The sequence below is a fragment of the Jaculus jaculus genome, chromosome 12, assembly GCF_020740685.1.
Source record: "Jaculus jaculus isolate mJacJac1 chromosome 12, mJacJac1.mat.Y.cur, whole genome shotgun sequence".
Classification (NCBI taxonomy): domain Eukaryota; kingdom Metazoa; phylum Chordata; class Mammalia; order Rodentia; family Dipodidae; genus Jaculus; species Jaculus jaculus.
This window is the reverse complement of record NC_059113.1, coordinates 110,669,045-110,677,446: the sequence shown is the minus strand read 5'-3', so window position 1 is coordinate 110,677,446 and position 8,402 is coordinate 110,669,045. Positions and strand designations below refer to the sequence as shown.

The 8,402-nt window shown below is 39.9% G+C and overlaps 1 pseudogene; it reads right to left on the bottom strand.

Annotated features, from left to right (window-relative positions):
• Positions 1-5,398: 5,398 nt before the first annotated feature.
• On the bottom strand, positions 5,399-6,881 carry LOC101615338 (annotated as a pseudogene).
• Between the last annotated feature and the right edge of the window lie 1,521 nt (positions 6,882-8,402).

Below are 8,402 nucleotides of genomic sequence, written 5' to 3'. Positions count from 1 at the left end.
TATACAGTGTAATTATTATATGGCCACTACAGGAATATAAAATCAGTTTCTCTTTAACAAAGCTTATGCTAGACCTGTTTTGAACAAGCCTCCTGTTCTAGGTCTAGCAGATGTGATAAAAGCAAAAATGTACTCATGATTCCAAGTGAGGCATGGAAAACCCAAAGCAGAGAAATTTCCTTCCAAAACACATGCCCAGCAAAGACCAAGACCTCACTCTACAAGAGGCATTGTCCCAAGAAGGCTCCCTTCGAGTTATCTTTCACAAGAAAAGTGGCTAGTAGACATTTGAAGGTAACCAATCCTGTTTTCTATTGTTCTTTCTTCTTGCCATGTTTTGAAAGCCAGTGCTCACTCTTGCCCAGGGAAACTTTAATTTGCTTTTTGGAATGAGATGTTGGTGATTAGAAGCTAATCAGTGAATTTTAAAGTAATTGATTGTAGTTTTGTCTTTAGACACACACACATTCCTAGAATTATATTTCTATGATTGTTTAGGATCTTGTAATGTTAAAAGAAAAATATTAATATTATTAAACTCAGAAGCTTACTTTAGTAATGTAGAAAATAAAATAAGATAGTAACATTTTATTTCAAGCTCTGGACATATGTGAAGGTATTCCTATTGCACGAGTATGATTTTTTATTTGAAGAGAAATTCCTTATTTATTTTTGGGGAAAATAATCTATTGCCCTTATTTATTTTCAGGAAAATTGTTTCTATTTTCCCTTATAGTTTCCACAACATAGGTCAGATTTAAAGTCCTGCAATATAAAAAGTTCAGCATAACTTTTAAAGCCCTATAATGTAAAAGTTCAACATAATGAAGAAAGTTCACAAGGCTATGTTAATTTATAAAGAAGGGTTGTAATTTCTGTCTCCTCTGTAGCCTCTGTGCTTGTAGCACACCCTCTTTGGCCAGCCTCAAGCTCCTCCAATTCCCTCCAAATCATTATGATTTTCTAATATGGTTATTTCTAAAAAGCAGAAAATAAAGCTTATCCCAGACAATATTTAGAACCGAGAGTCCTCTCTTCAGATAGATACTCAATTTGCATGGTTCCAAAGAGCAATAACCAAAAACAAAACACAACTGGGATCTAAACTATTTAGAGTTAATGAAAGAAACAAAAATCACCTATCTGGTAATTATATTTTTTATTAATATAACATGTTTAGTTTGTTGAGATGGATCATTAAGCTCTTGGACATGTTCAACAGTCAGTAGATGAGGTACCACAAGCCTCCCACACGTGATGCAGTCTGCATTCCCTGCAGACTGTAGGAAAACTGAAATATGGATGGCAAATGCTTTGTGTCCTTAAATCATCTCATGTATCTTTGAGGACAATTCTTGGTCTTGAGTGCTCAGCTGATCTTGCCAAGAAATATACTGCTGGTCCAACTCTGCAGCAGTGGTGTCTGTAATGCAGCAGGTTTATAATAACTAAATATTCCTAATTTGTTTTATATAAATATAAATTTGTTTTCAGTTAACTGAACACGAAAATGCCCTTATTCAACCAACTGATCTGATAGCTTTTGTGCCTCCCAATATAACTGCTTGAATATTTCAAAGATTTTTCTTAAAACTAGCTGCACCTTGAAAAGTTTATGTATAACATCTGGCAAATGTTATGAGAAATTAATCTAGAGAAAAGACCCTGATTTAGTCTATAAATTTCAGTGCTACTTATAATTCTGTCCTTCTGATGCTTACTGGTAAAGTATAATTCTGAAAATGTGAGAACTATGGGGGAAAACCTTCTTATTTGAAAGTGGAATTATATCTATAACATGCAAGTATCACTTTTGTAATAGAGTTAAAAAGGGTAGCACATCTTTTTGAATAATTGAAAGTCCTACCCAATATTAGAAAAATGAGTTACTCATTACTGTTGCATCAGGATTCATATGTGAATTCATTGCTGGCTCTGGGAGGTTTTGTTTAAACCTGATGAACATTATGACCACTTTTAGCAGAAATAGTATATAAGGCTAAATAAGATTCATTTTCCTGCCCTGCAGATATATTAGTAATAAAATATTTCTGTTCTACATTACATTTGATTTCTACTTGACACTCTAACATAATTTGTGAAAATTTTACCCCAGAAAATATCAACATGACAGATAAATGTGAAGCCACTTGTATTTATTAGACTCTCTCATGGGGTGTGGTGAGTGCACATCATGCCTTTGATTCTGAAATACCTTGTCACAGCTTTTCTTACATGTACTCTGCAGTTCAGCCCCAGCCCATGCCTTACTTAAAAACAAAAAAAGAGTGACTTAGTCTTGCTTCTCTCTGCTCCATGATCCTTACATGTTCAGTTATTGACTAGTGTCCTGACCATTTTCCATAATGAGTGATTTACTCTTACCATTGCTTTCAATGTCTGGTCCCTTTATATTTCACAGTACTCCTCAAGAGTATGGGCTGCCTCCTTGACGACATCTAGTTACAGAATTCCTGGCAGAAGTGTCATGTTGCCATGTTTCAACATTTTTACCCAAGTCACCCTTCGATGTGGTGCTGGGGTTAGTTACAGAATTTAGCAGATGGAATTGCAGATGTGTAGAACCATTCTTACTGGTAGCACATGGAAAAGGGCTGGGCATGAAGTGATGGATATGGTAGGTAGCCTGTTTTGCAGAATATATATATATATATATGTGTGTGTGTGTGTGTGTGTGTTTGTACTCTATCTATCTATCTATCTATCATCTATCTATCTATCTATCTATCTATCTATCTATCTATCTATCTATATTTTTGTACCATATCTATCAATCTCTCTATCTCCCATCTATCTAATCTATCTATCTATACAATGTATAAATATGTATATATTAAATTTCCAATGAAGGGATTAAAAATAAGGTTAAAAAATAGGAAAATGTAGAAACAACCGCTATATTATTTGTGTTAACTATTTACATGCAGGACAAAGGAAAGGCAGGATGACCAGGCTTTTTAGCCACTGACCCTCTAAGTTAGCAATTGAGAAGGACAGGCAGTGTCCCCTTGCTCCTCCCAATGCATGTTTTCCTTCTAGGCCACTGATGGCTCTAAGACACTTAGCCATAGATTTCCATCCGGCCCTATCCATCATGGTTTGTCAAAGAATTATCTTGATAGTGTACTATTCTTGAATTGTTTGAACAATATTTCCTTTTCTTTACCATGAGATATTGATATGTATGATATTGATATGATATGTATGTGAGTTATAATAAATCATATCAAGATGATCATCTATCTATCCATTACACTGTTTTTAACAATAAATGTTTTTAATAATAAATGGTTCATCATCATAAAATTTGTAACTGCACTTAATGTCAAAATGTAGATTCCTCTGTGAGATAAAAGGACATCATGGGGCTGGGCATGGTGGCGCACGCCTTTAATCCCAGCGCTCGGAAGGAAGAGGTAGAAGGATCACCATGAGTTCAAGGCCACCTTGAGACTACACAGTGAGTTCCAGGTCAGCCTGGGCTAGAGTGAGACTCTACCTCGACCCACACCACCCCCCAAGAAAAGGGACATCATGGACTTGCCACATGGGGCAAGAGGGTCTTCCAGGAGCTGGGTGGGAGCAGGTTCTCAGCACCTGGGTAGAGCCTCCGCAGGCACCCTGGGCTCTCAGTGCCACCCTGCTTTGCATGGTGCCTCTTAATTTCCACCCCACACCCTGACATTGCCTCTCCAGCTCTCTCTTTTTTGGGGGGAGTGCGGGGGGAAGCACAGGGGGGAGTTCAAGGTAGGGTCTCACTGTAGCCCACAACTTAATTTCAACTGGAATACCAAGAAAGAAATAAAGCAAAATATCATAAAATAAAATGTGCTTCCATAGTCAAGTGTCTATTGAGTGAGCTTCTGAGCAGAGTTAGAATCTGCATTGTTGATATTATTCCTACTCATGCAGCCTGGAATGCCACCACAGTATGCTGTGTGCTGACAACTTTTTAAATTACATATATGGCTGAAAATGCTGGAATGGACAGAGTGTATATAGTAAACATTAAGTAGTTTCAAAATGTATTTTCTATTTAAGCTTCTCTTATAATAATATCTCCCATATTATTAAATTTTAGCTCAGTATTATTATGTATTAAATATTACTCATAAATATTTGAGAAAGTTTATCAAGACATTTCATAGGCCCATAATGCCAATAGTGAAAAATAGTGTACTTCTAAGTATAAATTTCTGAAATTACCCAGACTTGAAAATGAAGAAGGGAGGAAAGAATGAATACATAAGTTATTGTGAATGTGATCACAAAACTATATAACTGTCAAAACTTGAAAGTAATCAAGATGTTTATTGTATGTAATTGTGTCTATATCATACGATAGAGTATTGTTTCATACTAAAAAATAAATAAATTACTTATGAAACAATATATAGATGAAAGAAAAGCAAAAAAATAAGCAAAAATAGAAAAAAAATGTTGTTAAGTGAAGAAAACAGTCTGAAAGACTATATCATTAGTGATTCCATTCATGTGACAGTCTCGAAAGAGGAAACCTGTAGACAGTACAAGGATCTGTAGTTTCCTGCTGGGGATAGAGGAATGAGCAGGGGAAGCATACAAGACTTTCAGGGTTGTGAGTAGTGTCACTAGGACACTACTGAGGCAGGCTTGTATAGGAAAACCCAGCACACAGCTTGGCTTTAGGAGTAAACACACCTTTTCCCTGTACAACAAACCGAGAAATCTGTTAGCAACCTGGGTTCTTCACCTGTACTGAACTGCACTTTATCATCTAAACTACACTTTACAAATAAACTAGCTTTTTCCACCCCTTAGCAGCCATGCTTTGTGATCAGTATCTGTGGTGGTTTGAATGAAATGTCCCTCATAGGCTTATGAATTTTGAATACTTGGTTCCTGTACAACTCAGACTTCTGCTGGGGGAGATCCACCTTGGGCCACAATGGGTAACAACATTATCACGGTAGATCAATGGCATCATACATTTAACAAAGACCCGTGGAATGAACGCCGCTGAGAGTGAACCCTGGGTGTAAACAATGGGCTTGGAGTGCACATGGTCATTACCTGCCACTGCGAGGTTGCCCAGCCGAAGGATTTTGGTAAAGGGGATGGTATGCCTGTGTGTAGTTGGGGGGAGGGAGGGGTTACCTTCTTCTCAATTTTACTATAAAACTGAAGGTTCTCTAAAAAAACTGATAGTTTTGACGAGTTGCATAAATTCAATGATCCATACTCCCCACCTCCCAACCCGTGGGGCACTGAAGCTTTTATTGTGTGTGTAAGACCACTGGGGATCTTGCCTGTGGCCGCTCTGGAGATTACACCAGAGCCAGGAGGGCTCCGGACACCAGGTGGGAAGAAAGGTGACAAGAGCAGCGATTTGGACCAATCACGAGATTATAGAGCCGGGCCATCTGACAGGCTCGCGTGGGAGGTGCAGCCTGGGCATTCTAAGGAAGCAGTGACAGGAGCTGACTACAGAAGCCCAGAAGACCGCGGATGGGCCTGCGGGTTTGCTGGCGTCAGGCGCAGGTCTGAGCAGCTGGCGTTGACTGAGGGCTCCGGTGCTCGTCTGTCCTCCGCTTCCTTGGCCAGGGGTTCTGAAGGCCCTGTGGGCACACCCAGCTTTGCTGCTCAGTTGCTCCTCAGTGCTGAGCAGCTGGGTGTACTTGGCTAGGTGCTCAGGTCAGCAAGGTGCGCCGGTCTTGATCAGCCCAGGGCAGAGAGCCACGATCAGGTCATCAATGAGGGTATCCTCAGTCTCCCCAGAGCGGCAGGACACCATGACACCCCGGCCGTTGTGTTGTGTCAGCTTGCACACCTGCAGAGACTCTGTCACAGAGCCAATCTGGTTCACTTTGAGCAGGAGGCAGCTGACGACTTCTCACCCACGGCCTTAGCAATCCGTTTTGGGTCGGTCACCGTGAGGTCATGCCCCACTACCTGGGTGCCTGAGTATCTGTAAACTTCTGCCGAGCTTCCCAGTCATTCTGGTCAAAGGGGTCTTTGATGGACACCACTGGGTAGTCTTTAAGGAAGGACTTGTAAAGGTCTGCCAGCTGGCCAGGTGAGATGCGCCTGCTGGCATCGTCAGGAGACTAAAGTCCAGGTCATACTTGCTGGACCTGCAGAACCCAGAGGCAGCCGCGGCCATCCAGTGACAACATGGTCAGTGGAGCCAGCCTTCCCGGCTGCGTTCCTCTGCAGCTGCAGGGCTTCTTTGTTCGCCACGAGGTCAGGTGCAAAGCCGCCTTCATCACACACGTTGGTGGCCTCTTTGCCACGTTTCTCCTTGATGACGTTCTTCAGGCTGTGGTAAACCTCTGCTGCAATAAACGAGGCCTCCTGGAAGCTGGATGCACCCACGGGCAGGATCGTGAACTCCTGCATGGCCAGCTTGTTCCGGCATGAGAACTCCCATTGATCATGTTGAAAGCTGGGGCTGGAAGAACGACCTCAGGGTTGCCAGCTAAGTCAGCAATGTGGCAGGACAGGGGGTCCTTCCCCACAGCTCCAGCTTTGCTCACAGCAAGAGACACACACAGGATGGCGTTCACACCAAACCTGGATTTATTTTTGGTCCCATCCATCTCAATCATCAACTTGCCAGTCGTCTGCTCCACAACGTTCAGTTTCGTGCTACCCAGGGGAGGTGCAGTAGTTTTATTGATGTGCTCAACAACTGTTGAGACACCTTCCCCACGCAATGCGTCTTATCATTGTCTCGGAGCTCCAGGGCCTCATAGATACCAGATGAGGCACCACTGGGCACAGCAGCTCGGAAGAGACCTTTTGAGGTATAGAGGTCAATCAATGGTGGGATTCCCATGAGACTCAAAGATCTCTCTGGCATGAATCTTGAAAATATACATTATGAATTTTTCTCAGGAGTATCAGAAGATGCTGCACATATGGAGGGGAGCTCTAAGTTAAGCCCATACTTTAAAAAAGATATAAAAAAATAATAAAATGTGACATGGTATGGTGACACATAACTGCAATCTTAGCTATTGAAGAGGTTTGGGCAGGAAGATTTTAATTTTGTATCTTTGAGGATAGCTTGTGCAATATAATAAAACCATGTTGAAGGAAGGAAGGGAAGGAAAGGGGAGGAAAGAAGGCAAGAAGCACAAGAAAACAGAAAGATATGCACTTGAGTATTAATTTTCCTGTGCTAATTAAAATTTGTTTACTTAAATTTTATTAATTAAACTTTATATTGTAACCAATTTGGATGGTGAGAAGTGAGTTCCAATTTTCCTTTCTGGTAAATAGTAGGATGACACTAGTGACTCAAAATTCCCTCCAGTCCTCAAGTTTGAGATATCTACCTGTGAGGTACCTGATAGATCTGTTTTACTGAAATTACATGCAAAAATCTCTTGCATCTTTCCTGTGAGTATTATATTTTTCAAATGAGTTTTCAGATAATCCCACTGTAGTCCAGAGATGAAGTGTTTCCACCAACCAATGAGTTGTCTTGTGCCTGGCAGTGACTCCTCACTCACTCCAAGCCCAAGGCAAAGTCTCACCATCTATTTCATAGTAATTGTCTAGAGTATTTCGTAACAGTTGAATCACTCAGCTTTCATGTTCATCTTCTTTTGAAGAATTTGAAGCATTTGAAAAATTTTTCCCAGCTTCACACTTATTGTTAGTTGGTTCCTTATATTGTTGTGTTGTACTCCATTTGACAACTTGTCAAAATTCATGTGTTTATTTGCTTGTTGTGGACAGTCAGTTCATTTCAGCATAATGCTATTATGATTCTGTAATCATTTCCATGAATCCATCTTTATGTTTCTTGGGTAATACCTATGGGTGAGATAGCTATATCATATGGAAATGCAGCCCCCACTCTTTGGAATCCCTAGACCCTACTATAGTTATAAAGAAAACATAGCTGTTCATTTATTTTTATATAAAATGTCACAGTATTTACATATAACCTCCACAATATATTTTTATGATCATCATATTACTAATAAAATGTAAACACTAGGTAAATAATCATTATACTATAGTGTCTGTGGAGTAATGCATAGAAAAAATCTGAGTTCAACACAGAAATAAGTTTTTCAAATATTTCTCATCAGGTACAGAAAATATGCATGAAAACTGTGAGAATATTTTAGGTATTTCTACTGTTCTGTACTCCCACCAGCAATGTACAAGAATTCTAGTTATTGGCTCTCTACACCAAGAAATGATCTGGTCAGTTTTTAAAATTTTGGCCAGTCTAGTGAGCATTTAGAACTGTATAATCATGACTTTACTTCCTAAATTTCCCTAATGGCAGTGATTCTGAGAACCTTTTTAGTGCTTCTTAGCCTTTGGTTCATATTATTTTGTGAAATGTTTACAAACATTATTTGTTATGCTTTGTGAAAACA